The sequence below is a fragment of the Nomia melanderi genome, chromosome 2 (genome assembly GCF_051020985.1).
Source record: "Nomia melanderi isolate GNS246 chromosome 2, iyNomMela1, whole genome shotgun sequence".
NCBI classification, from domain to species: Eukaryota; Metazoa; Arthropoda; class Insecta; order Hymenoptera; family Halictidae; genus Nomia; species Nomia melanderi.
This window is the reverse complement of record NC_135000.1, coordinates 25,719,950-25,747,779: the sequence shown is the minus strand read 5'-3', so window position 1 is coordinate 25,747,779 and position 27,830 is coordinate 25,719,950. Positions and strand designations below refer to the sequence as shown.

At 48.5% G+C, this 27,830-nt stretch overlaps 1 long non-coding RNA gene across 1 annotated transcript; it reads left to right on the top strand.

Annotated features, from left to right (window-relative positions):
- Window position 1: 1 nt before the first annotated feature.
- Window positions 2–27,741, top strand: LOC143176919 (uncharacterized). The gene is made up of 2 exons (XR_013001463.1): window positions 2–126; window positions 27,679–27,741. It is a non-coding gene; the product is annotated as an uncharacterized LOC143176919 (long non-coding RNA).
- The last annotated feature ends 89 nt before the right edge of the window (window positions 27,742–27,830 follow it).

The window sequence follows — 27,830 nt, the reverse complement described above, 5'->3', positions numbered from 1 at the left end:
TGGCGTTACGGAGGGAAAATGGTCTCTGCGAAGGGCCTCACGCCCTCGACAATACGGCAATCTCGTTCGAAGTGGCCGGGCCTCTCGCCGGCAAGAGAAGAAGAGGCAGAAGAAGGGCAGATAAAGGTAAGCCCGGGGTCGATTCGTTCTGCGCCCATTGTCAGCCACTTGAAGGATCAGTTTTTGAGCGAAACGCTAGAAAATGGGCCCCGTCCCCCACCCCGTCGTCACCGTTTTCTTTCTCGCGGCTTGGTGCGCCTCGCATAATTGCGATTTAAGAGGCACCGAACAGCTGCGACCGGCGACAATGCGCCGGCCACTCGAGACGGACAATCGAACAATTTGGACCCCGCTGTCGTGGCCGCAGTAAAAGTCACGCGAGACGCCGATTTTCCACCGGAAAACCTTACACCTCTGCGACCAGGCGACTCCCGGAGGGGGCACGAGCTGCTTCCGGCTGCGTAGCGTCTCTTTAATTGTACCAGAAGCTTCAGAAAATGTGCAACGTACACTTAGAACATCGCAGATACTGATGCAAGTTTCTGTTTTTCGTTCATACTGACCAGAATTTAAAAACTTGCATATTAATCCTTTGCGGACGAATGTCGACACTTCGGAGACACGAAGTGTTCATATTTGGAAGACTAAGTCGATGAGAAATGATTTAATTACGCTAACAGTAACAGATCAGGTCGTAGTTTCCTTTTTTCCTATCAATTAAGTGACTGATATTTAACTTCAATTATTGAAGACTTTGTAAATTTCAAAGTATCTTCGTCCGCAAAGGGTTAAAGATTCCACGAGGTTTGTAATAAAATAGGGACATTAGCAAACTTTCTAGACCACCCTGATGTGTTAAGACTGTTCAGCGAAGATGCTAGTTAAAAATTTGGCACTTCACGTATAACCTAAAAACACTGAAAGATATGCGAACAGATAATCCCGAGTCCTTCGGAGACTACTAGCTGCAAATTTCCTAATTCTCCAAGAGCCCAGCTGTTTAAGGCAACAATCTTCCGCGGTAGCTTCCCAAAAGGGCTATTTCTATTTCTCCTTTCTCCGGTGGAAGTCGACTGCGCGGAGACTTCTTAAAAATTCCAGCAGTCGCGTTCGAGGCGAACGGCAGGGAAGAAGGGTATCGTTTCCGAGAGCTTTAATGAACCAGGCGTGTGGTCTTTCAGAGGCGCGATCGTCCTTGTCTCCGCGGGCTATCCAATAGAAACGGCGTGTCCGGCCGTGAATGGCGGATTCGCGTCGCCGTAAAGGATCCAGTTGTAAAAGAGATCCGACGGCGGCATTGTGCCCGGCGCGGAACCCGTGGACCATTCGAAGTTGTTTAAATCCTTGTAAAGCTCGACAGAGAGAAAGAGAGAGAGAGAGAGAGAGAGGACGCGGCCGTGGTGTCGCTTTCCGCTCTCGAGTGGCTTCGATTGTCGACCTCTTGAAAAGACTGAAATTGAGTCCGACAACCCAAAACCCGCAGCCCGAGCAGGTGCTCGGGTAACTTCCTCGTTCGCATCCCTTCCCGTCCTTCCGGGAAGGATCCGGAAAATCATGAAGCCCGAAATGGATCCAGAACGCATTACCGTAATGGGCGACGCTGGTATTCCATAGAATCTTCGAACCTCTCGCGAACTGCAGGGAATCGGAGCGTTCCATCGGTGCACCGGAGCTGCGTTCCTGTGATCTACATCCTTTGGAGAACGTCGGTTGAACGGATAAGAATGATCTATCTTCAATTTGTAAAATTTGATTTTTTTTGTTTTTTGACAGACTTTGGAGATTGATGTGAAGTGTATTATTATTGGATGCTTGTTTTACCTTTGGTAGAGTTTGATTTTTCTCCTCGCTCAAGGTCGTGTAAGGTTGTTCAAGGTTAATTAATGATTTGCTTTGGGGCATGTTTGTTTATATGTATATGATAGTATAGTTTAATATGGTGATTTTGATCATTATAGTGTTGTTAAGTGCGAGACATGTACGAACTTCTAAAGTTCCTTTCAACTTCCTACATTTTGTCTCCATTCTCCAGAGTTCCTCATTTTTCGCTCGTCAGGAATGAAAGCTTCGTAGTCAAAGACGAACGAAGGACGTCCCGATCGATCGAGAATCGACGTTTTAATAAAACACCCCGCAGGAACGTTCACCGAGGAGCTCTTAAATACCGGTATTCTTCCAGTCGAGCGGTTCGGAATCAACCGGGTCCCAGCTCGTCGATCGTATTAACGCCGCGTTTGTGTGCTAACGAGCGGCTTGATAGTCCGCGCGGAAAGAGCCGAAAGGATCGAAATCTCGAAAAACATTCTCGAGGAATCTCCGGATCGCTCCCCCGCCCGGCGCATTAATTTCCCAGCGTCGTTTCAATGCCCGGTCCCTTACTTGATTCTTTGACCCGGTATAAACTAATTTATCCTCGTAAAAACGGGCTTAACGCATTGTGCGACGGGAAACGAGTTAACCGGTCGTTCCGGAGAGGATTTAGTGGTCGGACAACTTCTGTGGAAAAGTATATGAACGCACGTTGTATCTCCGATCGGACAGAAACTGAGAATAATTCACTTTGTTTTCGGGGACCGGGAAATCTCCGAAGATCTGTTTCGATTACCGTTTATTAGGCATCAAAAACCAGTTTCCACGTTTTATTGCATGCTGTAGTACTAACTTGTAACTACTATTCCTCGTAAGAAGTCTATTTCCCTTTAACGAGCTCCATAGATTCCGAAATATACAAATATTTTGAAAAACTCCAATAAAAAGGTGACACATTATCGAACATTTAACTTCGACCTCATCGTTCCAAGCTTCCACAATCAACTGGTCTTCAATACCAATCTCAAAATCACAATCCTCAATATACAAACCATTACCGAAAATCACATTTCCAATTCAAATGATACAACTCCTCAAACTGCTCAATAGTTCCATACAAAATTATGTCACACAAAAGTTCCTCTAATTTTCGAACTCATCGGACAACCCTCCGTGACTTTTTCCAGACCTTATTCCCTTCTCCCTTATATCACGGTCCCCTACGAGCATTAAACTGCTCCGTAGAACAGGTTAATGAGGGAAATAAAAGTAGTCTGTGTGCACAGGGCCTCGAGGTGCACTCGAATGGGAGGCAATATTGTGGCCAGGGGTGTCGGTGCCCGGAAAGTGATATACAGTTCGGTAATGGTGGCGGACGATCCGACACCTGGTCCCCTGGCCCCCTTTGTGAGAGGTGGCTGAAGAGCGAGCCCTACGCCACCAGAGGACCCCCATAAACTCCGGCCGCGCATTCAGCTAAATGGTTCTAAAGTGCTTTCAAAATACGAGCCGTCGCTACGAAAACCGTCTCTCTTTCTCCCCCTCCCTCCTCTTTCGCCCGCCCCTCTCCCCGGCGATCGACAACGTTGCTCTCTCCGCATGCCCGTCCCCGGTTTCCTAAACGATATGGGTGGTTCCTCGAGGATAAAAATGCAGATTAGGATTAACAAGCCGGGACGACGATTCCCGGCTTCCGTTGATTTACCGTCGTATAATTTTGCCCCGCGCGCCGCCGGCGGACGTGATTTTTTACGCGGTCGCCGCCCGCCCCGTGAGTTTGTTGGGATACGTTATTAGGATTATTTGCTTCCGTGTAATTTTCACTCGGTCTCGGGATTACCGTGGAGGGCAGGGAATTTTCGGGGTTCGTGGCTGACCGGACTGCGCGGGGAATAATTGAGTTCGGATGGAAATGCGGTGTGAAATTTAAATCGTCCGAAGTTCCCTGCGTTCTCTTCGGTGGATCATAATGAATCGGGTTCTGGGAATCGTCGAGGTACAGTGGAACAGGATATTATTAAATTCTCGTAGTTCTGTAAACGTTGAGATTGGTCAATTTAATTTTAATCGCAGAATTCGAGAAGCGTTGTTTTATCGAAGTAATACTTAGAGTTTAGAAGATTCGAAAAGTTTCTTCTGCCTGAGAATAAACTGTAAGAAATCTAAGGGGTAGTTATAGCACACTGGTTACAAAGTATTAATCCTTTATTTCTATATCCTAGAAAATTAAGGGAAACTAATGTCAGGCTGCTTTTCAGCGCGTTGAATTTCATAGATATAAAGTGATGGTGGCTAAATATAAGTATCCTTCGAAAGAAATTCTTCGATTTTTAATTCCCGAGTATGTTCAGCCAGATCGAAAGATCTCCGACGCCTCCAGCGAGAAAAATTTGAAGGATGCTGCGCGCGTGGGTAGAAAAATGTATATCGCATTCACGGGGCTCCATTGATCTCGAGAATCAAAGACGAAGAGTCGGGTACAGCTGCCACGAAAAACGCGCGTTACGATGATCGATCCTCCGGGTCTCCTTGGTCGGAGGCCTTCGAAATTCCTTCCAGCAGCGCCTTCCGTTGTTCGGCGCATTTCCCATAACCGTCGGAATCCGGGAAACTTCTTTTGTAAAGGGTTGGTCTCACAGAAGCTTCATAAACTCGAAACAATTTCCGCCTCCATTAAAAAACACAATATTCCATCTTCCTGTCTCCAAAATTTAAACCATTACACACGGTAAATTCACCAAAACAACTGGATTATCCACTAATACACCCAGTACCCGTCGAATAGATGAAAGTGAGAACAAAAATTTTTCATATCGCGACTATTATCGTATAAATCACGTATAGAACGCTTTGACGCGATGAATGACATTTAATTATCGAAGAATCGCCGTGAAGAGCAAGATCGGTAATTGTTTCCATTCTAACCGGCGCGATTTACTTTATTTGTTGCTCGTTACGCTCGGAAAGTCCGTTGTCTATGAATGAGCCGGAGATTGCAGTATCCTTTCAGGATCTCGAAGGTAGCCGGGCTGCTTTTCGTCGTGGCTGTACGGCCGTCCCTTTGCAAGAAGGTGTGACTATGTTTGAATACACTGTTGATTGGGCCATAAATGTGTCTCTCAACGTACAAACAGTTCTCCTTTTTTTTCGCTCTCCCTCTCTCCCTCTCTTTCCCGGCGCAGTCATTTTCTCGTTCGGGTACCGTCGTGGCGCGAGGGCCACACACAAGACCACCGGGAACTCTCTGAGGCGTTTGATTGGTACCTCTCAGGATAACGCGGCGTGACGCAATTGAATTCTAGTTTGAAAGATGGTCGCCGGACAATCGGCCTGCGGCCGTGGCTGACTTAAAATTACCGTTTCTCGATTACTTTACACGACCGCGCCGTACGAGCCTTTTGTGTCGCTCGCCGTTTCAGGGAAAGGAAGACTTAAACGAAGAGGGGCGAGCCGTATTTCATCGGAATCTGTTTTATACAAGCAAATTGATTTTTGGGAACCAGCCGGTTCGAAGGGACTCTTCGTCCTTTATTCAAGTTTCGTTTATTCGTTGCATTCACTGTCGCTATTGGTCCCTATAAATCTGATTTATTTCTATATAGAAAAATTAGTTCCATTTTGGAGAACAATGCAGTTATTAAATCATAATTCAATTGTCTGAATTCATCGGCGACTAATGTAATCGTCTAATTAATACGTGTTCTCTAAAAGTGAAGATTTCTACCGTTCGCTGAATGATGAAGAAATTAATAAACGAATAATCGGCTTGGATATGCACGCCTCGAGTCGGAGGAACTATTATTTACCGAGGAAATTATTTTCGGCCAAATAATGCCATACGTTTTCTTAATCCCCGGCGGGCGAAAGCGACGCGATTGAAATTTCTCGTTCGAGCGCGCGCCGAATGCGCGCACGATCGATAAATCGGGCCGAATAATCGCGGCGGAACCACGCCGTCGCGACGACAGGCGTCCGAACGAGGAGCCAGTTCGGGTGAGCACGATGCCGCGTGATTGCTCGGCGGATTCTTGGAACTGTCGACAATTCACGGCCGATGGGTGGTCCCCTGCGATGCATCGCGACCCCCGATGCACCACTTAAAGCTGCATCGTGCTCGCCGCGCCGTACCGTCGTCATTTGCCCGTGAAAATGATCGTTTTTGTACCGGTTAAATGATGACAACCCACGTCCTCGAGATATCAATATTAAGGATCTTCGTATTCGTCATCCATGCGCCCGCCATCCTGTTGCTGTAGGAAACTTTGCACTCGCAACTAGCGCATGCTTACTTCGGGTCAATTTTCAAGTGTGATAATATCGTTTTATTAATTCGTCAATTTTCTATCTGTTCTATAGTATGTGAAATATTTTAATTCTCGAAGTAGCTGCAAATAGTAAAATATTGAAGAATCAAATGTTGAAATTTTCTTTTTCTTGAGAAATGGATTAGGTCATGGTCTAATCTAACCAAGAATTAGGTTATTGGTACTATATCCCAAACTAATGAAGTTGTTTCATTAGTTTAGAATTCGTTATTATAGAATCCCGAGAACAATGATGTGCATATAAATATCGAAGCCCACGACGGCTCGAGACAATCCTTTCCACCGGCGTCAACAAAGGACTCCTTCGATCGCGTTCCCGAAGGAATTCAGGATCACAAGCGCTCCAAACGAACCGCGGACGATCCGACGATGCACCGGGGAGAAGAATAGCCCGAGAAAGGGGATTCGCGAGGCGCGTCGGTGGGCCGAGTGAAAGGGCGGGTTGCGTCACGGGAAGACACCGGTTACCCCGGGGAGGATCGATATGACGGGCCCAATTAAGCGGCTGCCCGGTAAGGTCATTAGCATTGATACTTAAAATCGTGTTCCAATCAAAAGGCATTCTTCGCCGCGTTCCTGCTGACATCATCGGCTCCGCTCGATCACGATCGGGGCCCATTCAAAGGGCACATCCAGCCGAAGAAATTTCGACGATCCGTCTCTGCCGGGCTCGAGCCGGTAAACACCCGGCCGGAATAAACCCGAGTATTACGCCGGCGCGAAAACGCACGGTCCCGCGTGGGCGGAGGAGGAAACTCGACCGAAAAACCGGGAAACTAAGCCGGAAAATTAGCGATTACCTCGATCGCGAACGGAGAGGGGGACGTTAAATCATCCGGTGAACCGAGACCGCAGTCGATGAACCTTCGGAAATTAATTTCTCTATTCAGGCGCGTCTCGGTCGATCGTGTATCAAGGTCGCGGGCTCATTAGCCATTGATAGCTGCATTCGTGGGCCAATCAAAGGGCATTCTTCGCTGACGTCAGACTCGCCCCGGCGCGCAGGAAAATCGGAATACTTCGAGACGTGTGGCTGCGTCGCGAACAAGAACTTCCGAGGAGCGAGAGGGAGAGGGAAGGTGTGGGTGGAAGAGATCAAACGGATGAGGGATAGAGGGAGAAGGGTTATAGAGGAGAGAGATGCCGGCAGGCGAAGGTGAAATCGAAGAAGAAAGAGGCAGCGAGGAGGGGAGGCAGAGTTAGAGGGAGAAAGCCGAGGCCCGTTCAGAGACTAGTTAGCACCTTCTCTTAAGTCCGCGCGTTCTCGAATCAAGGCTCGCATTCTGCTCGAGTCGGGCCCCGGCCGGGCCCGCCACAATGCCGCATTGTACTTAAATCAGATTCAATTTGGGCCCCATTGAAAATTACGCTTAATAAATTATTTGGGCAATTCATAAATCCGACTCGTGCGGTGCCTGACTGGCTCCGCCGCGCCACGGAGAGGACTTGCCTCCATTCCGCTGCCCCGGAGGCCCCGCTTTCGAAACGGCCGAGCCAAAGCTCCTTTCCGAACACCGTCTCTACTAATGGACCGCGGCCGTGCCGACTAACACCGTCCAGGGACGTATTATCTTCTTTTCCCGTGCAATTTTCATCGGATTGTCTTGGCCGACTCAACGGGCTGGAAGCTAAATCGTGTACGCTCCTGTGAACCGTTAACCTTTCGCTTGTAAATTTCGCGATCACGTTTGTCACAGGTGTTGTATCCCCGATGATTTGTTCGAAGGTATCATTGCGTTATTGTAACGATCGAACATTGATACCCAGGAAACATTTCATTCCGCTTCGAAAGACACGAACGACACGACGCAGGTGTTATTCAAATTCCACGGCTCCAATTTAGCAAGCATTGCGATCCGCGTAATTACGTCAAGTTACATAAGCAATTGCTCGATATTCCGTAACGTGTATTCCGTAACAGCTTTCATATTGAACAAATTGAAAGTTCGCGGAACGCTTCACGAGCGTCTCATCCGCAAATTATCGAATTCTGTCTCGTACCCGTTGCCGCATCCGCCATAAAAACGAAAAGAATACATTAATTTCTGCGGCAATAAAGGTAATTGGCTGTCGGGGCGACCGGCGCAAAAAGCCGGCACCGGTGAATGCGGCCCTGGAAACGATTAAGCCCGCGGTCGGGGATGGCCACCAGGTATATACGCACGCGCTCTTCCGTACGCGCCGGGTCCACGATAATCGGGCTGCACGTGTACGTCGTTTATACAACAAATTAGTAGGCAGTTATAAATGACACAGTGTCCTTATTATCGCGGTGGCCTTATTACCGGTCCCCCCTCGGCCGGTGACGTTTGACCGACTGTCCCGGGGCCCCGTTCGTCCGGAGGGCCCCGGCGAGCGTGAAACGGCGCGGGTTTCTTCGCGGGATTCCAGCCTCGAGAAATTATTCGCTCCATATATCTCTCCCGTTGGACTCTCGGCTGTCACTGATTAATGCAACGCGTAACCGTGGCTCATTGTCGCCGGCGCGGTGAGACGATCGGCGCGGATGACGACTTCAGCCGTCCGGATTCCTCGGCGATTTTCGACGATTGTTGCCCGGTAATTAGCCGGCGCGTTTATTTCCAGCCGATCGTCCGCGCGCCGGTTTAATCGCGCCTGAATCGCGGCCGTAATGAATCGTAATGGATTCAAGGGGGTACGCGGATCATTAATCACCGACACCGGTTTTTAATTGGCCCGAGGATCGATCCGAAACGGTAGGAAAACCGGGACTGCCCTTCCACTGCAACCCGGCTCGTGTTATTAGACGCCGCGAGAGACCGGGCGCAGCCGTCACGTGGAAATCGCCGGGAAATTTACGGTCTCGCGAGGAAACCACCGGGAAAGACGGCAGACCGGGCCCTTTAACAACCCGCAAACAAGGGGCTGACACGTTCGGAACAATCGCCGGCGAACCGGCGGACCTATAATTAGTGTAGGATCCCTTCGAGCCTCGTTTTTCGCGGTCGTTTTCTACGGGCCCCGGCCAGCCGGGCCGGCACGATCGGGACGGGTCCTGTTCCCGTTCGTTAGATCGTCATCTGCGAATGTTCGACGTGTACCACCGGGTCCTCGGACGGTCTCAGAAGTCACCGCGAAATTCGCCCGGACCATGGAGAATCTTTGGAAGGCGGTTTTGTCTTCTGCGTCCCGCCGATGAGCGATTTTCACGGAACTTCGCTTGCATTCTTCGGGGACAAAAGTGCGACGGGTATCGACGAAGAAAGGAAAGGAGGATGAGGCTTGACAGATGGAGAAATGGAGCAGGTATATGAAACTGGGGCTTTCTCTTCGGCTTATTGTTGCGACGTAATGAACCTTGTTCTTGTTTTAATATTTCTCCTCTGTTCCTTTGATCTCTCGGTGATACCGGTATTGATTTTAATGGAAAACGTAATGTCGCGAAAGTGTAACATTGTGTAATTCCAATTGAATTCTATACCTTCCCGTATGGTTAAGTTTCTGAAACATTTCGCACGGGAAATCGTATCGTGATCCCAATTCCCCCAGTCGAATACCGAGTCCCTATTCTCGGCCCGTGCAACTTTATCCGGTACATCTCGGAGGAAAGTCTAAACAGCTATTAAACGCGAACACGCCTCGAGATCATTAGAATCGAAATAAACGCGGCCGTAGGTACGTCGGGAGGCATAAGAAGCCGAGGCATTCGCGAGCAAGAAGGTGAAATTCGCGGCAACTTCCGCGGTCTAATTGTAGCGAAGTAATTCTATGTTTTCTAAGTGCAAGAAAGTGTCTTGACCTCCCCGTTATCGGCCGGCGTTATTATCATTTCAATATATTCCGACCAGGCCGCGGAGTCGTTCTCTAAGCCAATTAAATATTTAATTACAGAGTGTATCGTCGGGAATAATAACAGGCTGTTGCGCGCGCGGAACGGCAAAAACAGGGGCTGGAAGAAGTGAACCGTTTGTGAATGGACGTCGAACAATCAGAAGAGCTTCGCGACCGGCAAATGGCGTCGGTTGAACATCTCCCGCTTTCTCTCTGTCTCTCTCTCTCTCTCTCTCTCTCTTTCCTTCTGTCTCGCGAGGCGAGTCGTTTTGCGTATATACACGTAACGAGTTGAAACGTAATCGTCGAGCGAGGAGGGCAAGGGGTGCCGGGATCGCAAGAACGCCTCGGTAAAAGCGTCGGTAGCGGCGATAACTGTCCGATAACGCGTTGTAATTAGTCACTGCCAATTAACAGCTGCTCAAACGGAAAACAACTGGGCTCGTTAGCGATATTCGGCCCTGCCGATCCTCGTCTTTGCCGGAAACGCTGATCTCGCGAGGCCGCCGCGTACTTTCTCCGGGAAGAATTTTCCAGTGCCGCCATTCTTTACGAAATCGCGTGGCTGCGTGATAGGCGGCCGATGTTTATGCAAAATAAAAGTTTCTCGGAACGGTGTGAAGAAACAAGGTTAAGTAGAAGCTAATTTCTTTTTTTACGAGTGTTGAAGTTTGCAGATAAAGTAATCGCTCTTGACACTAGGATTGCCGACTAGTCGAATTGAGTGATTAGCATTTGTTTGTGTTTGTTGGAATCTCGATTCGTTTGTGTTTTAGTTTATTTGCAGTTTAGTCGTTGGTATTGCTACGTGAATTTATTTCAAGATTTCACAGAAAGCGTATGCTGTTATTATACTTTATTATACTTTGCTATATTTTACTATATTTTACTATATTTCACTATATTTCTGTATATTTCTGTATATTTTACTATATTTTACTATATTTTACTATATTTTATTATATTTTACTATATTTCACTATATTTCACTATATTTCACTATATTTCACTACATTTCACTATATTTCACTATATTTCACTATATTTCACTATACTTTACTACACCCCACTATGCTTTTCCAACAGCTATAAATGAACGAAACCACAATGAAACGTTTAATTCGTCTAATTCCTCTTATTTACATTCTATGCAATCGTATTTGTTCTAAATGCATGACATCCGCTGTCTAGCGATATCGGCTCGTCCCTGTGTTTTAATTATCGGCCCGTATGAAAACGCGCTGGTGACGTAAATCGACGGAGATCTTTCGGAGACGGCCACATTATCTGACCTGGATTGGCGGAGATGGTGAAATACCGTGACAAATTCACCGTGGACCATAGAGAAAACAATCGATAAGCGGCCGAATGTAAATAAACTCCGAAATATATAAATCTCCCGGCGATGGTAAACAAGAGAAAAAACAGCCGGGGCACACGATCGATTTAATCGGCTGGTAAACACGCGATGTTATTGTGTAACGATTACGAAAATGTACAAGTAACGTTGCCAGAAATTTCTTAACGTTTCGGTCAGCTCGAAATATCGGACGGAATCGGTGCTTCGCCGGTGCGCAAAGCACGGTGGTTGTTACAAAATGACAACCGGATACCGGATTGTTATGCAAATATTCATTCTTACGATTTAATTTTGTTTACAGAAGCTGAAATGTTACCGAGATTAACGATTCTTGTATTGGATTATGTCATCTTTATTTTCTGCGACTTATTTTTCGCTGATCCCCTTGAAAGCCCGTATAAGAGCAATCTCGCGCCGACGCGGAAAGGGTATCTAAGTATATTTCATTCCTAATAGCGTTTTAATGAAAATGGAACGTTAAATAATCTTTCGAGACACGAAAGGTTCAACTGTAACTCCGGTGACCACTTACTTGCCGCGTACACACAATACAGCTCTCCAGCGAACGCCACGATGCAATCTTATCGACTTACTTACAATTCCCTCGGAAGAATTAATTGCAAGCACCCGTACGCAAACAAAAAGGAGGAAGAGAAATAAATTGAAATTAGTTCACCTTACAAGCACTCCATTAAGCTCCTGATAAAAGGAATAGGCCTACCACAATTAAATCGTTGTCTTATAATCCCTTCTAATTGCTAAATGCACTTCGCGGTTAAGAATATTCCAGTGGAAAAAAAGGAATCGCACATTCAACGTGGCATTTCAGATTATTATTCATACGGTAGACCACCGCTCACCACGTGTCCGACTTCTATTATTATCTCAACGCTTACCATTAGAGCACAGAAAATTAACAGTCCGACGATAACCGCCGGTAAGGCACATAAATAAAGTAACAAAGAAAGAAGAAGAAACAAAGGAATACTAATTAAAACCACCAGCTAAATTTCCACAAAAATAAATTCACTCGGACACCGAGAAAGGCTACCGATCGCAGCAGACCTATTCATTTCGCCTCAAACGTCGAATCCCTCGTCGCGATTTAACTAAACAGTTCCCACGAGGTACATCCACGAAAATGACAGCGAAAAAACTCGCAGGAACCGAGTAGGGAAGTGCAATTTCAAGCGAACAGGACGAGCAAGAAGCATCGCGCAAAAAAGGTCAGGCAGCGCGGCCGAAGGGCGGGGCGGCGGGGGGGGCAGGGACGGTGAAGATGCAGAAGAAGGAGACGAAGAAGAGGACGAAGAAGAGGACGGGGCCTTTTTCATCTTCCTCCATTTGTTTCACGCCGTGTGTCAGAGCGGCGCAGGCTATAATTAGGCCTCGGATAAGGCGTACCGCCGTCCATCCGCAACAAAACAAGTTTTTGCAAATCATTAACGTATAATTTTAATTACTGGCGTTGACGAGCCGGGAATTAATTACGTTGACCGGGAGCACCGAATGGGTATCAGCGTGAACGCGCCGTATGTCTTTCCGTGCAGCTCGTGGATGCTTTTACTGTTTTCGTGAACAGGGTTTATTGTGGCGCAGGTGTGCGCCTGCGTGTACGTGCACGGGACGTCCGTGTGTCGCGAGCGGCGAGCGCATAGCAGTGCACCGAGTAACACGCGTGTCGTAGTCGATGCACGTTTACGGCCGCCTCCGTTCCCCCGACATCGTTTCCCAGTCGGTTATCTTGTTTTCAACTAATTGTACGTGGCATAGTTCAGATCGAGATAACGCCCCGAGAGACGTTCCTCCATTTTCAACCGGATAAGGGAGTTCTAATGCGATTCGCGCGAACCGCAGCGATTTTCTCTGTACGCTTTTCCTTTTTGCCCGGCGACGGATTCACGCTCGGTTTACCTCTGGATTGATCGCCGATTAAGGGCTGGCCCGTCCTCTCCGAGGTTGAAATTTCGTTCGATTACACCTCGCGATTCGCCTTTGGCCTCCGGAGTTTTTTCCTTGATGGATTCTTGATCCGTTCGGTCGGAATTGTCGCGATTCCGAGTTGAATTATCAACTTTCCTGTATTGGTTCGAGTAATCTTTGAAATTATCGAAGTTTCTTCGCGTGCTGTTGACTTGCAAATGTGTTTAATTGCATTGCACTTAATTTCGTACAAATTGCCGGGCGACTATAAATTTTCATTTGGTTAATTCGATTCAATTTGTAATATTTCCGTGTGGGAAGATATACGAACGGAATCCTTACGCGAAGAGAACGCGGGTGTTAAGTAAATTCCCTCGTTAATTTATACGGTGTAATAAAAGTCGCGCCTCAAAAAATACGACGTGAAAATTTTTATACAAAATTACCGGGCAGTCCTAGCGTTCAGCCGCGGGTGCGAGGAACGTGTACATTAATCTTTAAATTTCATCTTGATTTATGGTCAGCTGTCGACGTTCTGCTTGCAACTTTATTTTCTCGTGCCGGGAGAGAAATAACCCTATAAGGAACTGCGGATACACATTACCCGCGACATCTTAATAACTGTCACGTGCGTGCAGCGACAACCGTCTAACATTCAAAGAAACGGTGAAAGCCGCTTTCAAAGGGACAGAAGAAATCCGTAAAAACGAGGAAACCTCTAAATGAGAATATAAAATAACTTGTAACATTTACGCAAACCAACGCCGAGCAAAAATGAATCGATTAGTGTCGTACCCTGCGAGAGAGAGAACTTTCACAGTTTTCCGTACGGTAATTCATTGGTTCGTTCAATGGAAACACAGCCACGAACGGTCGGTGCTTGTACTACAACCGCCAGCCGTGTACACGTATCAAGTGACTGCTTAATTAGTAATTAGACAGCCGATTCATAAATCAGACGACTTGTAGCCAGCCTCGAAATCGATGTGAATGCCCAGGAAACGTTATCTTCTGAGTAATTAACGAGATACATGGCCTGGAATACACAGCCGCGATACTCGAATGCTAATCAGTTTTCGTAAACACCGAGAGAAGAAAGAAGCAATTGGATCGAGCTGATACGGCTCGGCGTACTGGTTCGGGCTCGAGTGAATATTTCATAATTTGCCACACGCTGGCGACATACTCTCGGAGAACTAATTTTCGCGTGTTTATTAACATAACCGTTAATCTAACGGACCGTTTTCGGACCGAAATCAATTAAATTCAGAAATTTGCTCTAGCTAGATATAAAGACGTAGATTTCGTAACATCATTACTCATCGAATGATAATGCTAATTTTAATTTATATATCTTCTAGATACATACCAATTCTTTGATTTTCACAAATTAATATCTACCTCCTCCATTCAATAAAATCCCCACGATAAGGTGGAGTGGGGTAAGTGCAACTCAGTTTTTAGTAAGTTTGACTTTCAACCCATGTATCTTTAATTTGTTTTACAATACTTTAACATTTATTGAAATCAACGAATTCTTGAGTTAATACGCTATAATTAACATTGACAACAACGCCAATTTCACTTGTATATTTTAATATTTTAAGAAAATTGTGAAAAATCCAACAACTGTTCACTTTCCCCGAAAATGGGGCATGTGCACAACCGACCATTAAAACTGATTTGAAGCCTTATATCATATGCTGAGAGGCAAGAGTGTAACTAGTGATATGTTTGCTATGAAATACTTTTTACCGCGTTCAAATATGTTGTTTCGTAGTGGTGCTTTCGAACTGGTTGGCATAAATCGAAGATTCCCCTCATTAATTGGGCATCTACGTGGATAGGATGGTATTAACTTTGAGTAGATTACTACATAGATATTGTAATTTCTTTCATATTATATTAATAAGAGCCCGTTTATGCAGTTGCCCCACTCCACGTTATAATCACCTTCAAGCTTCTAACCCTTATGCAACCAGCTTCAAATTCTTTCTCGAAAATTGTCCACACTCGTGTTCAACGCCGAAAGAAAATCCTCCGACAAGTAAATTCTCAAGTTTCTCAGCAGTACCCGATCACCAAATCCTCTCCAGCTCCTTGCGCAACAGATCTCGAACGAACGCTGCGTCGAGCCAAGAAAAATCACATTTTCCAGCCGACAAAGTCTCGATTCCTCCTGGCCGCGGTCCTAATTAGAAAAGTGGCGCCTCGAGTGGCCGCCGAGGCGGATATCGGCGTCGGGTTCGGAACAATGACACCGATGACTAATTGCCTCGCCGGAACCTCGAGGAGGCACCATGCAAATTACCCGCGGCGATCGGGAAACGGGCGAACTGGGGCTCGGGCGGATAAGAGGGCGCGGCCTGAAAATTTCGAGCCCGGCGAACGAACGAGAAGAAAAAAAACGTCTGCGGCCCTTCTGTTTCGGGGGGTAACGGATACCCCGAAGACAAAAAGAAATTCGCGCCGGTCGTTCGGCTCGGAAACGCGGCCGCGCCACGCCCCGGCGTCGTTTCGGCCTGCGCTCGACGAAATTCGACCGTCCACGGGACCCGAAATACATACCGGGTGCTAACCCCCTGGAAAAAGAATTTCGAACGAGCCACGAGATCCGTGGAATCGCTCACGCTCCGTCTCTGCCCGCTTCGCTGGCTGGAAAACGTGGAAAATTGGAGGAACCCTTGGAGCTTCGACGATATAATTCTTGAATTCTAAACAAGCTATGCTAATGGGAAGACCGACTTTATTGGCTACAGGTGTTTAGATGTAGATTTCATGGAAAATAGGTTTTCAGGGGTATAATTGATTATACGATTTAGGTCGTTGTTCTTGAGATTTAATATCGTGGCTCCATTATGATTCGTAAATATTTTAACCGAGAAACCTCGCTGCTAATAAACTTGCGAGTTAATGGATTGGAACGATGCAGAAAACTATGGAGCAAGGTAGAAAAACACAACGTAATCGGCTTCGGCGTAATCCACCCCTTTCCTGCAATCTGCGGAGAAAAACAACGAAATCATAATTGAACGAGCTAGAAGAATCTCTCGTTCGGCTGTTAATTGTTCGCCGGTACAAGCCGCCATTGTCTTCCCTCGATTAGAGCAAATTGGCGTAACCGGGAGACCGTTTTGTCTCGCGCGTTATCGCCGGCTGGGAGCAGCCGGTCCGAGTGTATCGGCTCCGTGGAAACTGTCGTCGCGGCCGTAACGGCCGCACGAAATCTACTCAGAATGTAAATTATCCAATTACTCCACTTAGCGGCCCGATTAAATTGGATCGCCGCGATTGACAGCGTGTAACGGGCTCGCGATACATTTAGTGCCGAGATCCCTGGGTCCGGCCGGCCGGGCGGAGCGGGCGCGCGGCGCTGCTACCCGGGCCCGACCTCTCCACGCTTGTCCATGAATGCGTTCATTGTATCGTATTTTAAAGTGTTGGTAAATAGTCACGATTACGAGCGTATCGCGTGCGCTCATGCGTGACCGGCCGATGCGTGCCGACCGCCGGTCAAAGTTCGAGACTCTTTCTTAATTGCAGCCGACTCGATACGGCCGCGGATTTATTGGGCCTCGCGGATTCCTCGCTCGTAATTGATCGTTCCCTCGTGGATCTCGGAGCGTTCGTTCGAATTAGGATCTTCTCTTTTCGAATCGTTCCCAGTTGTTTCTTTGGTTGGAAATTAGTGGAGTAGGTAATTGATCGTGGTCGCAGTAACGAGTGCGATAGATGGTTAAGGACATTGGTAACGATAGTTTCTTCTTTTATCGAGAAATTGCGTTTCGATAAATTAGGGAAGTTTCAGGTGTTATTGTAAGTGATTAGGAAGGAGGTTACTGTAGAATTTGAGAATGATCTATGAGTAATCTAGAAAATGGCACTTGGAGAAGTGGAGTTTTGAATGTAACGGGTAGTCGGCGAAAAGTATGGATTTAATGCCAAGGTAAAGGGGAAACCACCGGTTCGACTGAACTGCCGAATCGATAACGTTCAATTTAATGTCGCCGATTAAAACGAAAGTTAAACATCCCGAGACGACTAATTCACTGGGAACTCATCTCCGGGGCCATTACCGGGCGTTTACAGCCGATTCCGCGGCGTCCGCTCAATGGATTCTTAATCGGCGTCAATTTCACCCGAATCACAGATGGGAAACTGTCAACGGTCGTGCATCCTTAAATCAACGGACAATGCCGGCGCTACCCTTCACCGGGCCGTGTTGCACGGTCCATCGTCCATTGTGCGCCGCGACACGGTTGGCCGGCGTTCCGTGAAGCGTTGATTAAAAGTGTAACGCTTAGAAATTGCAGGGACGGCCCTCCCCGTTACACATCTTCCAGATAATCATCGTTAATTAAATCAGACGGACGCGTTATGGTTTTATTATTCGTTGCCCGTTTGCCATTCGCTTGTTTCCGTGACACGCCATGCCTCCGTGCCGAGATATTAATCCAATATGGCGATCGACGAGCCCCGAGATAGGCTAACTGGTTTGTAAATGGCGGCAGTTTAAGGACACGCCGTGCCAGATGTAACAATTACAAATTCTAATTAGGTGGTTTATGGACCTTTAGGTGAATGTTAATGCCGATTGTCTGAGGATGTCTGGAAATATACTCAAATAATGGAACATTCGTAATTTTGTATAATTGGCTTCCAGGCGGAGACTCGGGATTGAAACTTGGAACACTTAAAAAATAATAAAATAACACTCTGGAAATTCTCTCGTGTATCGTTACAACGCCCTCTTTAATTTAGAAATATAGTTCTTTCGGTGACGACGTTACGACGCTTAGGATTATTAGAATTTTGCAGGCACAGTTCGAAATGGTAATACTAATTTAACTCGAGCAGAATATACCTTTAACATGAACGAACGAGAAGCGATAGATATTTATTTGTTCTTCAATATCCTATATTCTCACCTGTTTTCTCCATCCGAACAGGCCAATAACAATAAATTCGTGTTTCGATCATTGTCGTGGCGAACGAACGGTCGATTAAAAAGTCCATCGGCGCGACTGCGTTAACTAAGAGGCAGGAAAGAATCGATCAGGTTGCGTCACACGGGGTGATGAATTAAAATCGAGAATTTCTCGGCGAACAGAGCTCGAACGAGAAAAGATTGGGCTCCAATAAACCGCTGGAACGCGGCTCGCCACGGCGAATTAGATTAGAAATCGCGGGTCGAAGGAACGAGCTTTATAGCGTAGGAAATTGCAGGTTGCCGTATAAATCGCGTTTTTATTGCATCCTAGGCCCCGCGATATCCACGGAAACACAGCGCGGGCCGTCACACCGGTTAAATTCACCCTCGACACTTAAGATAATTTTATTACGCGTTTTCATGCGAGCTGTCGTGTCCCGGCGCAATTACCTGTTCCATATACGAACCGCTCCGCAATTAATTGCGCGATGTAATAAAAAAATTACGCTTGCAGCCTCATACCAGCTCGCCATATTCTTCGAAATCCGACCCGACGAGCCGGCGGTTTTCAATCGATTCAATTTCGACACCGACCATTCTGAGCCGATCCATTTTTTTTTTTATCCTCGCTCGGTTCGGCCAGCGATTAACCGATAAACAGTCCTAAGTGATAATTACGCAATCGGGCTTCCATTGAAAATCGACGTTTTCCCCGTGTTCCCTGAAATTTGAGTAATGCTTTCGTGGAACACGCGATACGGCCGGGGGTCAGGGTTCAATGGGGATCAACGGGACAACCCCCGGCGACGAAGGGCAGCGATGAAGCCGTTCCTCGATCGGCCAGCTGTGATTTTCTAACGAGCCTTTGATGGAATAACGCCCCACTCAATTTTCTTGAGTGCCTTCCCCCTTGTTTATCAGTTTCGTAAACACGCCGTGATGCTTCCATTAGGCGGCGATATTCCAATAAGCTGAATAATCCAATCGGTCGAACCTTTTCGACAAAAGTGATCGTTTATACCAATCAACGGTGATGGGCGATAACGTGAATCGATATGAAATTAGTACCCTCGTTGCATGAACAACTAACGCCGATTATTTTGACAACCGTTCATCAGATTACAATATGTTATATTAATCCTTTGCACTCGGAAGGTTTTCACTAGAAATATTCGAACATTTTCTGATGAGATAAAATCGATATTTTTTGAAGCTCGACGAGAAATCACATACATTGAGGGACATAGCTATTTTATTTGAATATTTCTTAAAATGATGCAATATAGGAAATATAATATTAAACATCAAATTTTATAGTTTTACTGTATGAAATCAAGTGGTGAGTGAAAATCACCTCCCGAGTGCAAAGGGTTAAACAATATTATGGATCTCAAAATGATGCATTATAGGAAATATAATATTAAATATCAAATTTTATAGTTTTACTCTATGAAATCAAGTGGTGAGTCAGGGTCACCTTTCGGGTAAAGGGTTAAACCATACTCTGGATTTAATATATCTTACTAAATTAATTACATCATACACTCCAAGATACATTAACTTCTATAAATCTTCCATGAAACTAATTATTGAACACTGATTTCTCGTGGAATCCTCAAACCACCAAGACTCCCCAAAAATCCAAGAATCCAAGAATCCCGCAGGCAGCTACGACGTTCTAATCGTTCGTACCGTTACTTCCGCAGAAAATCCACGTCGACCCGCCCCCGACATCTCGTCCCCAGCGTATTTTCATCTCAAAACACAGTAACGGTCTGCGCATTCTGCAAATTGGATTAGGAGGCACGGCAGCAAGGGGGTCGGCGCGCGTGTAAAACAACGATCCAGAATGTGGCCTAAGTCGCCGTAAGTCGATTCTGGGACCACCGGATCTACCTGCCGGTTTGCAAACTGTCCAGGAGAAAGAACGGCCGGCGCAAGAGGGAAAGCTAGGTGACGAAGTGACGGCGATGCCGACAAGCCAAACACAGAGGGAAATCCTCCCGGCAACCTGCCACGGTCTTGACCTAATCCCGAGATCGGATGAACCGGACCGCCCTGTCAAAACTTGTCACCGGCATTAGGTATTAGAGAGTGAGTCCTCTCACGGGGAAATCGGCTGCGTGAAAACTTCACGGGGAACGAGTAAATAAGACTCGGAGGTTGCGTGGACGGCTTGGCCGAGGATTTTAGGTACGTCAAATTCGATACGCCGTTTTGTGGAGCTTTAATTTGGTTTTTGGACAGACGAGTAGTTGGTAATAAGATGTTTGGTGTCTGTGGGAGTAAATGTTTGGGTCTTTGTGATTGGCGAATAGAGAGTGTCTCAGGATCTTCGAAGATAATTTCAGAAATACTTGTAAAGTCATCATTTTCATCGAAAAAAACAATTTCAGTTAAATACTAATGCGTATCTGATAGGAAGAAAATTCGATTCATACAAAGGGGTGAGTTTTCACAAAGCGAAAGGAAGTTCAAACAAAAACTCCTCTCAGCTCGATATAAAATCCACCGAAAGAAACTAAAAAACTTCTCCCGGGCGCCCTTCAAACAAGACCCACCCCAACGATTCCCAAAGAAAACAAACCCGTCGAACCTCTTAATAAATCAAGCCCAGTCAGCTGCTATCGTCGGAATCAGCTTACGCCGGTTGCTCAAAAATTCCTCCATTCACCCGCACGCAGAAAGCGGAGGGTGTCAGCTCGCGAAGGACCGGCGCCCTTATTACACCAACTTATCCGAGCGGGCATTGAAAAGGATGCACGCGTTCGCGGCGGATTGAAGAGGCGAGCCGGTCGGGCGAAAGAGGGGCTCGGGGGTGGCTGTTACCACGATACGAAGCTGGCTGGCGGTAGGTTGGAGGGGAGGCCGGCGTACCTCCCTCGTATCTCTCACGCTTCGCGGGTATTTCTATGGGAGGGAGACGCCCGTCTAATTTCCTGTCCTGAATTTCGAACGAGCGGGAATTTGCACCCTTGAGTTCACATCAACGCGACGACGGAAGAGTGAAGGGGCGAGGGGCGCGGGGAGTGGCACGGCGGTTGCAACCGTGCTAGCCGGCAGGAGGAAGGGGTGGCCGAGCGAGCGAGCGGCCATGGAGCGAGGCAGAGGCGCGCAAAATCCCCGATTCCCCGTTTCGAGCGCCATTTTTCGATGCCACCCCCGTTCGCCGGGACGCTCTCTCCTCTTTTTCGGTCGGCTCTTCCCGTCCGTCCGTCCGTCCGTCCGATCGTTCGTCCAGCGGCGTCCTTTTTCCACCCTCGTCCCTCTTTTTTCCGCCGGTTTCGACGCGCCGCTCGCGGATCCGGGCCCGACGGGGACGCGCTTTTCAATTCGGCCGCGCGCGAGAGGGTCGGGGGCGCCGCCGGTGATCGACTGTCTTTATCGGGGCGAGATTATGATTCACGCGGACAGCGGAACGCGGCCGCGCGTTTTTATCGAGCCCCCAAACCCCCGGGGGCGGCTCGGCTTTCCTCCCCGCGCGCCGGTTATTTATTCGCCGGGACGCGGAATAGAGAGCGCGATTAATTTCCTGCGGGTCCGCGGGCGAAGACGGTGGCGCGAACGGGATTCGCCGCGCGGCCGAGCAGCGGATTTTTCTGAAGAGGCGTGGAGAATTGCCGGGGAAATCGGCCATTGTTGGCACCCGGCGAGCCAGCCCGAGCGTGACGCCGCGCGGGAATCCGTCCCCGACGCGACGCGGACCGGCCTCGCACAAAAAGCCATTATACGCGGGCTCCTATTATGTGATTGTTATGAATTTCCTATTAATAATAAATAAACAAACATAATGGGAGAGACGTCGCGGCGCGTTAGCCGGCGGGGACGCATCTGGCCGGGGGTTGCGAGCGCGTCACCCCGACGGGGATCCTCTCTCGGCCAGTAACTGTCCTAGAGAGGAGCCGCGCCGAGGCCGAGGCTCGCTCTCGCGTGATTGGACGATTACGAGACGCGCCGCCCCGTCATTGGACGCAGCTCGAACAATGACCGGTTACAAATCATCCCCTTTTATGCCGAGCGCGGCCAAGTACGCGTGACGACTAGCTCTTTCTTCCTCTTCTTTTTTTTTCGCTTCCCCCTCTCGTTCCTCTCGGTCGTTCCACGTGTTTCTGTCCTCTTCTCGCTTCAGGGATGGCAGGACCGACCCGGTAAGGGTAAATTTGATTCGCGAGGCTTCTCCGGCTCCGATCGTTTTACGATCCACCGCGGCGTCACGTGAATAGAAGAGGCTCCGGCAGAAGATTCGGGCAAATTGAAATTTATCATCCCTCCTCGCCGACGGCCGTGTTCGCTGCTTGTCGCCGCGCGACGCTCGGCTCGCGATTTGAATTTCTGAGGCCTCGGCTCCCTGGGACGCATTCGACTTTGCGGGGACTGGATTCGTGACGATGCTTGACTTTCTGTGATTCGTTCGTTCGTTGGGATTCTGCGTTTCGAAATGTCGACGTTCTGCTTGAATTATGTCCGGAGACTTTTTTGATTAATCTCTGAAAGGGATGGAGGATGTTTTTCTCCTAGCTGGGCGAGTTTTAGAGAAACTTCAAGGGAAACCGGTTCCTTTTATTCATAGCCGAATCGACCTTCCAATCGAGAGAAGAAATTTCTCTGTAATCCCGTGTCCTGTGAAAATAAAAGACAATCTTCGGAAATGGTAATTTGTTCAGGCATCGGCGTTGTACCGATGACAAATAGCCGCAAGGTGTGCGTGGCTCCTAAGGAAAAATAAGAGAGCGCACCGTGCACTCGTTCGCTTGTATCCCTTTATGCGGCCCCGCCTAATGGTATTTTGAGAAACAGTTCCAAAATATTTGACCCTCAAACAGAACATGTTCGCCGGCCGAACCCCGTGAACGTGGCGAGCCGCCCGGCGCGCAGATAAGAGGTCAATGGTGTACGGGCGCAAACAACCCCGGTGGAAACAAATTTTGTCTAGTCCGTGAAGAGGGTGCGGGGGATGGAAACCTGGAAGTCGTAAAGTCAAGTTTCCACGGGACAGGTAGAACGGCATTTTCCGACCAGTCTCGGCTAGGTAACCCGCGGCGCATCTCTCGTCCTAATCCTGTTTGCGGGATGAGCCGACCGTTTCAGCCTGTGTTTGATTATTTTAGGATTTTCCGAGGTCCAGCGAGCTGGTGCGTTCCGTCTTCTGTTACCGCGTCTCGCCGCGGATAATTCTCTCGCGTGTACGCCCACCGTAAATCCTTTTCCCGGTAACTGCACGCTAGGTTGCTTCTAAACCGAAAATATCGACAACCGTTTGATCGGATATTTCATCTGGAATCGTTGATTAGTTTGTCTTGAATGTTTCCTATAAATCTGTAGTCATCGTTTGAACTCGTTTAACTTGAATATCTTTGGATATTTCGCGCTAGATGTATTCAATATTGTTTATGAAATATATACGATGTTTTTTGAAAGTGACTTAACGGTAATTCATACGAAAATTAAGGAACAAAGCTATTTTATTTCAATGTTTCATACAGTGATGCATTGTTGAAAGTTCAGTATTGAATACTAGCTTATATCCTATCTTTTCTATTCATCGCTTCTTCTGTTTATATTTCTGTAAAGCTTAACCAGCTTATTCCTGCTTCTCCTAAGATTATTCGTTGCATTCTCTAAGATTTCCAAACCGCAAGTTGTTCAACCTCGTCCGAATGGAGTCTCTAGTCGTCTACGTAGAACTCCGTTTAATACAACATGTAAAGCCCGGTTTCCGGGCGTTTACGCGAGCTAGTAAGAACTGAGAGAGAAGAAGGGAACGAGGCGGAGTCAGTTAGTCACCTGCAGAAACCTCCGGTACTGACTAGTTGCTGCTGGTGCCTTGCTCGACAAAAGGCCAGGTATTTAAAATTCCATTGTACCTTTTAAACGACCGGCATTATTTCGTTAAACTGTAGGCGTGGTGCGAATTTCGGACTGCGCGGCCCCCAGAGACGCCCGGATTAAGGCCCCGTCCCTGTAGGACAAAGTCGGAACGTCCCAGTGGTCCACTGCGTTGTTACAGAACGAAAAAATTCATAACTGTGTTAACAACATCAGTGCGAAACGAAACATTCTTGAAACACCATTTTCATGATTTCAAAACCCATCTTAACTAAAATATTAACCTCACAAGAAACTACCCAGTAATCAAAACCAAATCAATTCAACATTTTACATTTACAAACCTACGCTACTATATTTCAATCGCAAACTTCCCACATTCAACTTCAAAGCATACAACTCACGCAAGCATTCAATCGATCAACCCGCAAGCTAAGCGTAAACCCTCTCAGCCTTCCCTAATTCATCGCTAAACTTATCCAAATATCCATCGGCCCGAAGCGACCGGAAAAAAAACTGAGTCGTACAACGATCCCCAACACACCTAATCCGCGAACAAGCGACTTGGCACCGTACGCAGTCGATTCGAAAGCGACTAGCTCCGCTCCCAGGAGCGTCGAAACGAGACGACTCGCGCAGCACGGCTAGGGGAGTCGCTCGACCATGAAACGCCAAACTAAACGGCGCTTCGAGGCCCAAATATGAGACCCGGCTCCCCTCGGGTGTGTCGCCTCTATGCCCTTACCCGCTCCGCAGTATCCGTGCAGTCACGCGCACGCACACACAGGCGCGCGGTGCGCTGCACGCGTGCGTTCACCCTGGAGCACCGCACACAGAGGCGGAAACGCGTGTATTTATTCCGGTGCGCGCGTAGGAAAGTGCAAAAAGGGCATAATGGACCCCGTAGCCAGATAGGTGTACATAATGAGGTTAGCTGAGGGGTGGAGTAAGGGAGGATAGGCAGCGGGGTGGTTGTCGTAGCCGCGCAGGGACAGCGGGGAGAGAAAGGGAGCGAGGAAGAGAGCCGGAGCGAGAGAAGGGACTGGGAAGGCAGCGGCGGGAGGGGGGAGAGAGATCGTTCCCCCTCATCCAGGACGCATCTGCCCCATTATGCTGCCCCGGGGCACTCCCGAGACCATTAATCCTCGCTAAACGACAGCCATTTTGTACCTAAACTGGATTGCCGACTCACTAACTGGTTTTGAGGACGCTTAATAGACTACTCGGCGCTCCTATTATGGCGATCGCGCATCCGCGCTATATTTCGGTGTCGTTTATTCCCCGCTAATGTGCAAACGGCTTTGGGAATGTCCCGAGCGCCGGTAACTCCTCCTTCCAAGGTAGGTCGGGGCGAGAAGTTTGCGCCGCGCCGCGCCACGCTACATAGTTCCGATGGGACGAGCCGATCTAGGCCCGATCCGTGATCCCGCGAGTAAATCTCGACTACGATGATGCTTGCGATATCGGCAATCGGAGAGGATTCCGAGTTTTACCGTTATTCCCGAGGACGAGGCTTGGAATGTTAGAGGTCCTGTCGGGAGTAATGGGAAATTAATTTGCGGAGAATCCTGACCGTTTTGGGCAAATGATATTGCGGTAATGTGATTTTGATGGTATTGCGTGTCGTGTCTTGATTGCAGATTTGATAGTTTAATCAATGCCACTGGGAAGTTCGCGATGGAATATGTAAAATAATTTAATATCGATGGCTTGCGTATCTGTGTCGTGATGTGGTTGTAGAGAAGTTATTTTGATTAATTGAATACCAGTTTGAATCTGGTTTAGTTCATAAAGAATTCGATGTTAGAAAAATCTGCTTTTATGAATTTTTATTTTTGCAAACTGTCGACGGGGTAAACTGGCGCTTTGGAAAGAGTTAAAACGTTGTTTTACGACCGTTTCCCAGTAGATCCTCCATGTCCACCGGACTCCATCCTAGGACACCCCACGGCTTCCTGTCGTGCAGCTGTAACAAGATTTTGGTTAATCGGCTTGACTCCCAAGTCCGCGGCAGGAAAGTCTGCTCCTCTTCCCTCTGCCGGACACTCCCACAAGACGCAGCGAGCTTTGGCTGTCACTCCGGACTATCACCGCCAACCTGCCAATCGGATTACATTAATCCCATAATACTGTTCCGCCTAGTGTATAACAACATCGTGAGGAGTCTGTGAACTGACAGGCATCACGGGGGGTTCATCAGCCTTTTGCTGCAGACTCGTCCGTTACCAGTCACAATTAATTTCATTAAAGCGAGCTTTGTTTGTAATCCTGCGGTTACTTCTTCCCGGGCTAACTGTTCTCGATTGTCCCCAGAGTAAACTCGGTTCTTCCGGCGCGTGAATATCTAGAGAATTCTAGGAAACGCGTAGGTATCCGTTCGAACAATAACTCATCGCGTCTTCGCTTCGTTCTCGCTGTCAGAAATTTTCCCGGCTACCCCAGCCGCGCCATCTTACCCTCGTATCTCCCGTCACTCGCGCCGCCGCCATCCCCCGCGAGCTCGCCCGACCGTTTTAAAATCAACAACAACCACATCAAAAACCTGCCAATCAAGTATCCAATTTCCATCAATCATTCACCCTTCAACACCGCCGATCGCGACGCGCGGATCCGTTCACCCCCAACGCAGAACCGCGAAAAACTTTTTCCCTGGAAAAAATCTGGCTCCGTTCGCCACCCCGGCGCAGGCATTCCGACAACGTCATTATCCCATCAAGCCGGTAGACGGCGGTGGCCCGACGCGAGGGGGTGTCGGAGGAACGGACGGATTCGGTGTGCGCGTGCACACACAGGCTCGCCGTGCAAACACAGAGCAACAGTGACAGAGTGAGAGAGTGAGAGAGAGAGAGAGAGGGACACGGGCGCAACGAGGATTGCCAATCAATTCGCGCATCGCGCCCGGGAATTAGACAATTAGGAGTCGTCACGTTCCCCGAGCAGTTGCCTCATCATCCCTCTCCCCGCGTCGCCCGTTCCGCTTCAGCCCCTTCGGCCGACCTTCCCCCACCGGTCCAACCGGTGAACGTTTCATCCCCACGCGCGCGCACGCGTGCGTCGCGCTCCTCTCGCGGTAGCGCCACCGTCAGGAGCCAGTGACGCCATCTGGCAGCTCGAGGAACGCTCGGGGAACGTGGACCGCGTTCTTCGTGGTGAATGCTGAAGAGAAGGAGAGCGAGAAAGTGCGAGAGGAGAGGGACGCGGTGAACAGCACGGGGACGCGATTGGCCGAGCCGAACCCGTCCCGACACGCCCATGACCGAGGGGTCCGGGTTCGCTTCGTGGTGTGACTGGAGTGGCCCGCATTGGCCGAGGACGCGACACGGTACCGGTTCCACGGGTTCCGCGGGGGCGGCGCGCGATCACCCGGCGGCGAGCACCGCGACGCCGGCCGCCACCGAGAGGAGAGAGAGAACGCCTCGCCTCGCCTCGGCCTCTCCGGCAGGCCTCTCCGCAGCCGAGCCTGGTAATCAGTGTCGTTTCCGCGGCAGCAGTGGCCACCACGCGGCAGATTACGCAGATTACCACCCGTGGCACTATACCCCCCCGCGTATCCGACGGTTGTGACGCGCGGCCTGTGTGACAGTGCCGGGGGACCGTGCGTGAACCTCGCGACGGGGACTTATGTCCTGTGACGCGACTCCGGCTCTACCGAGAATCGTTGCACCGGCAGCGAACCGTGAGGCAGCAGAAGAAACTGATACACTTGAATTTAGGGACTGTCTTCAGGGTTGATACCGTTGATACCGTTGCCTGGCCTGAGGGACATGGATGTTTGACACGTTCCATTCGGCGTAGATGGGTATCTGACGCAGTGACAGTGTCGTAGACGATCTTCGGTGGCTAGAGACACTTGTACCTGCTTGCT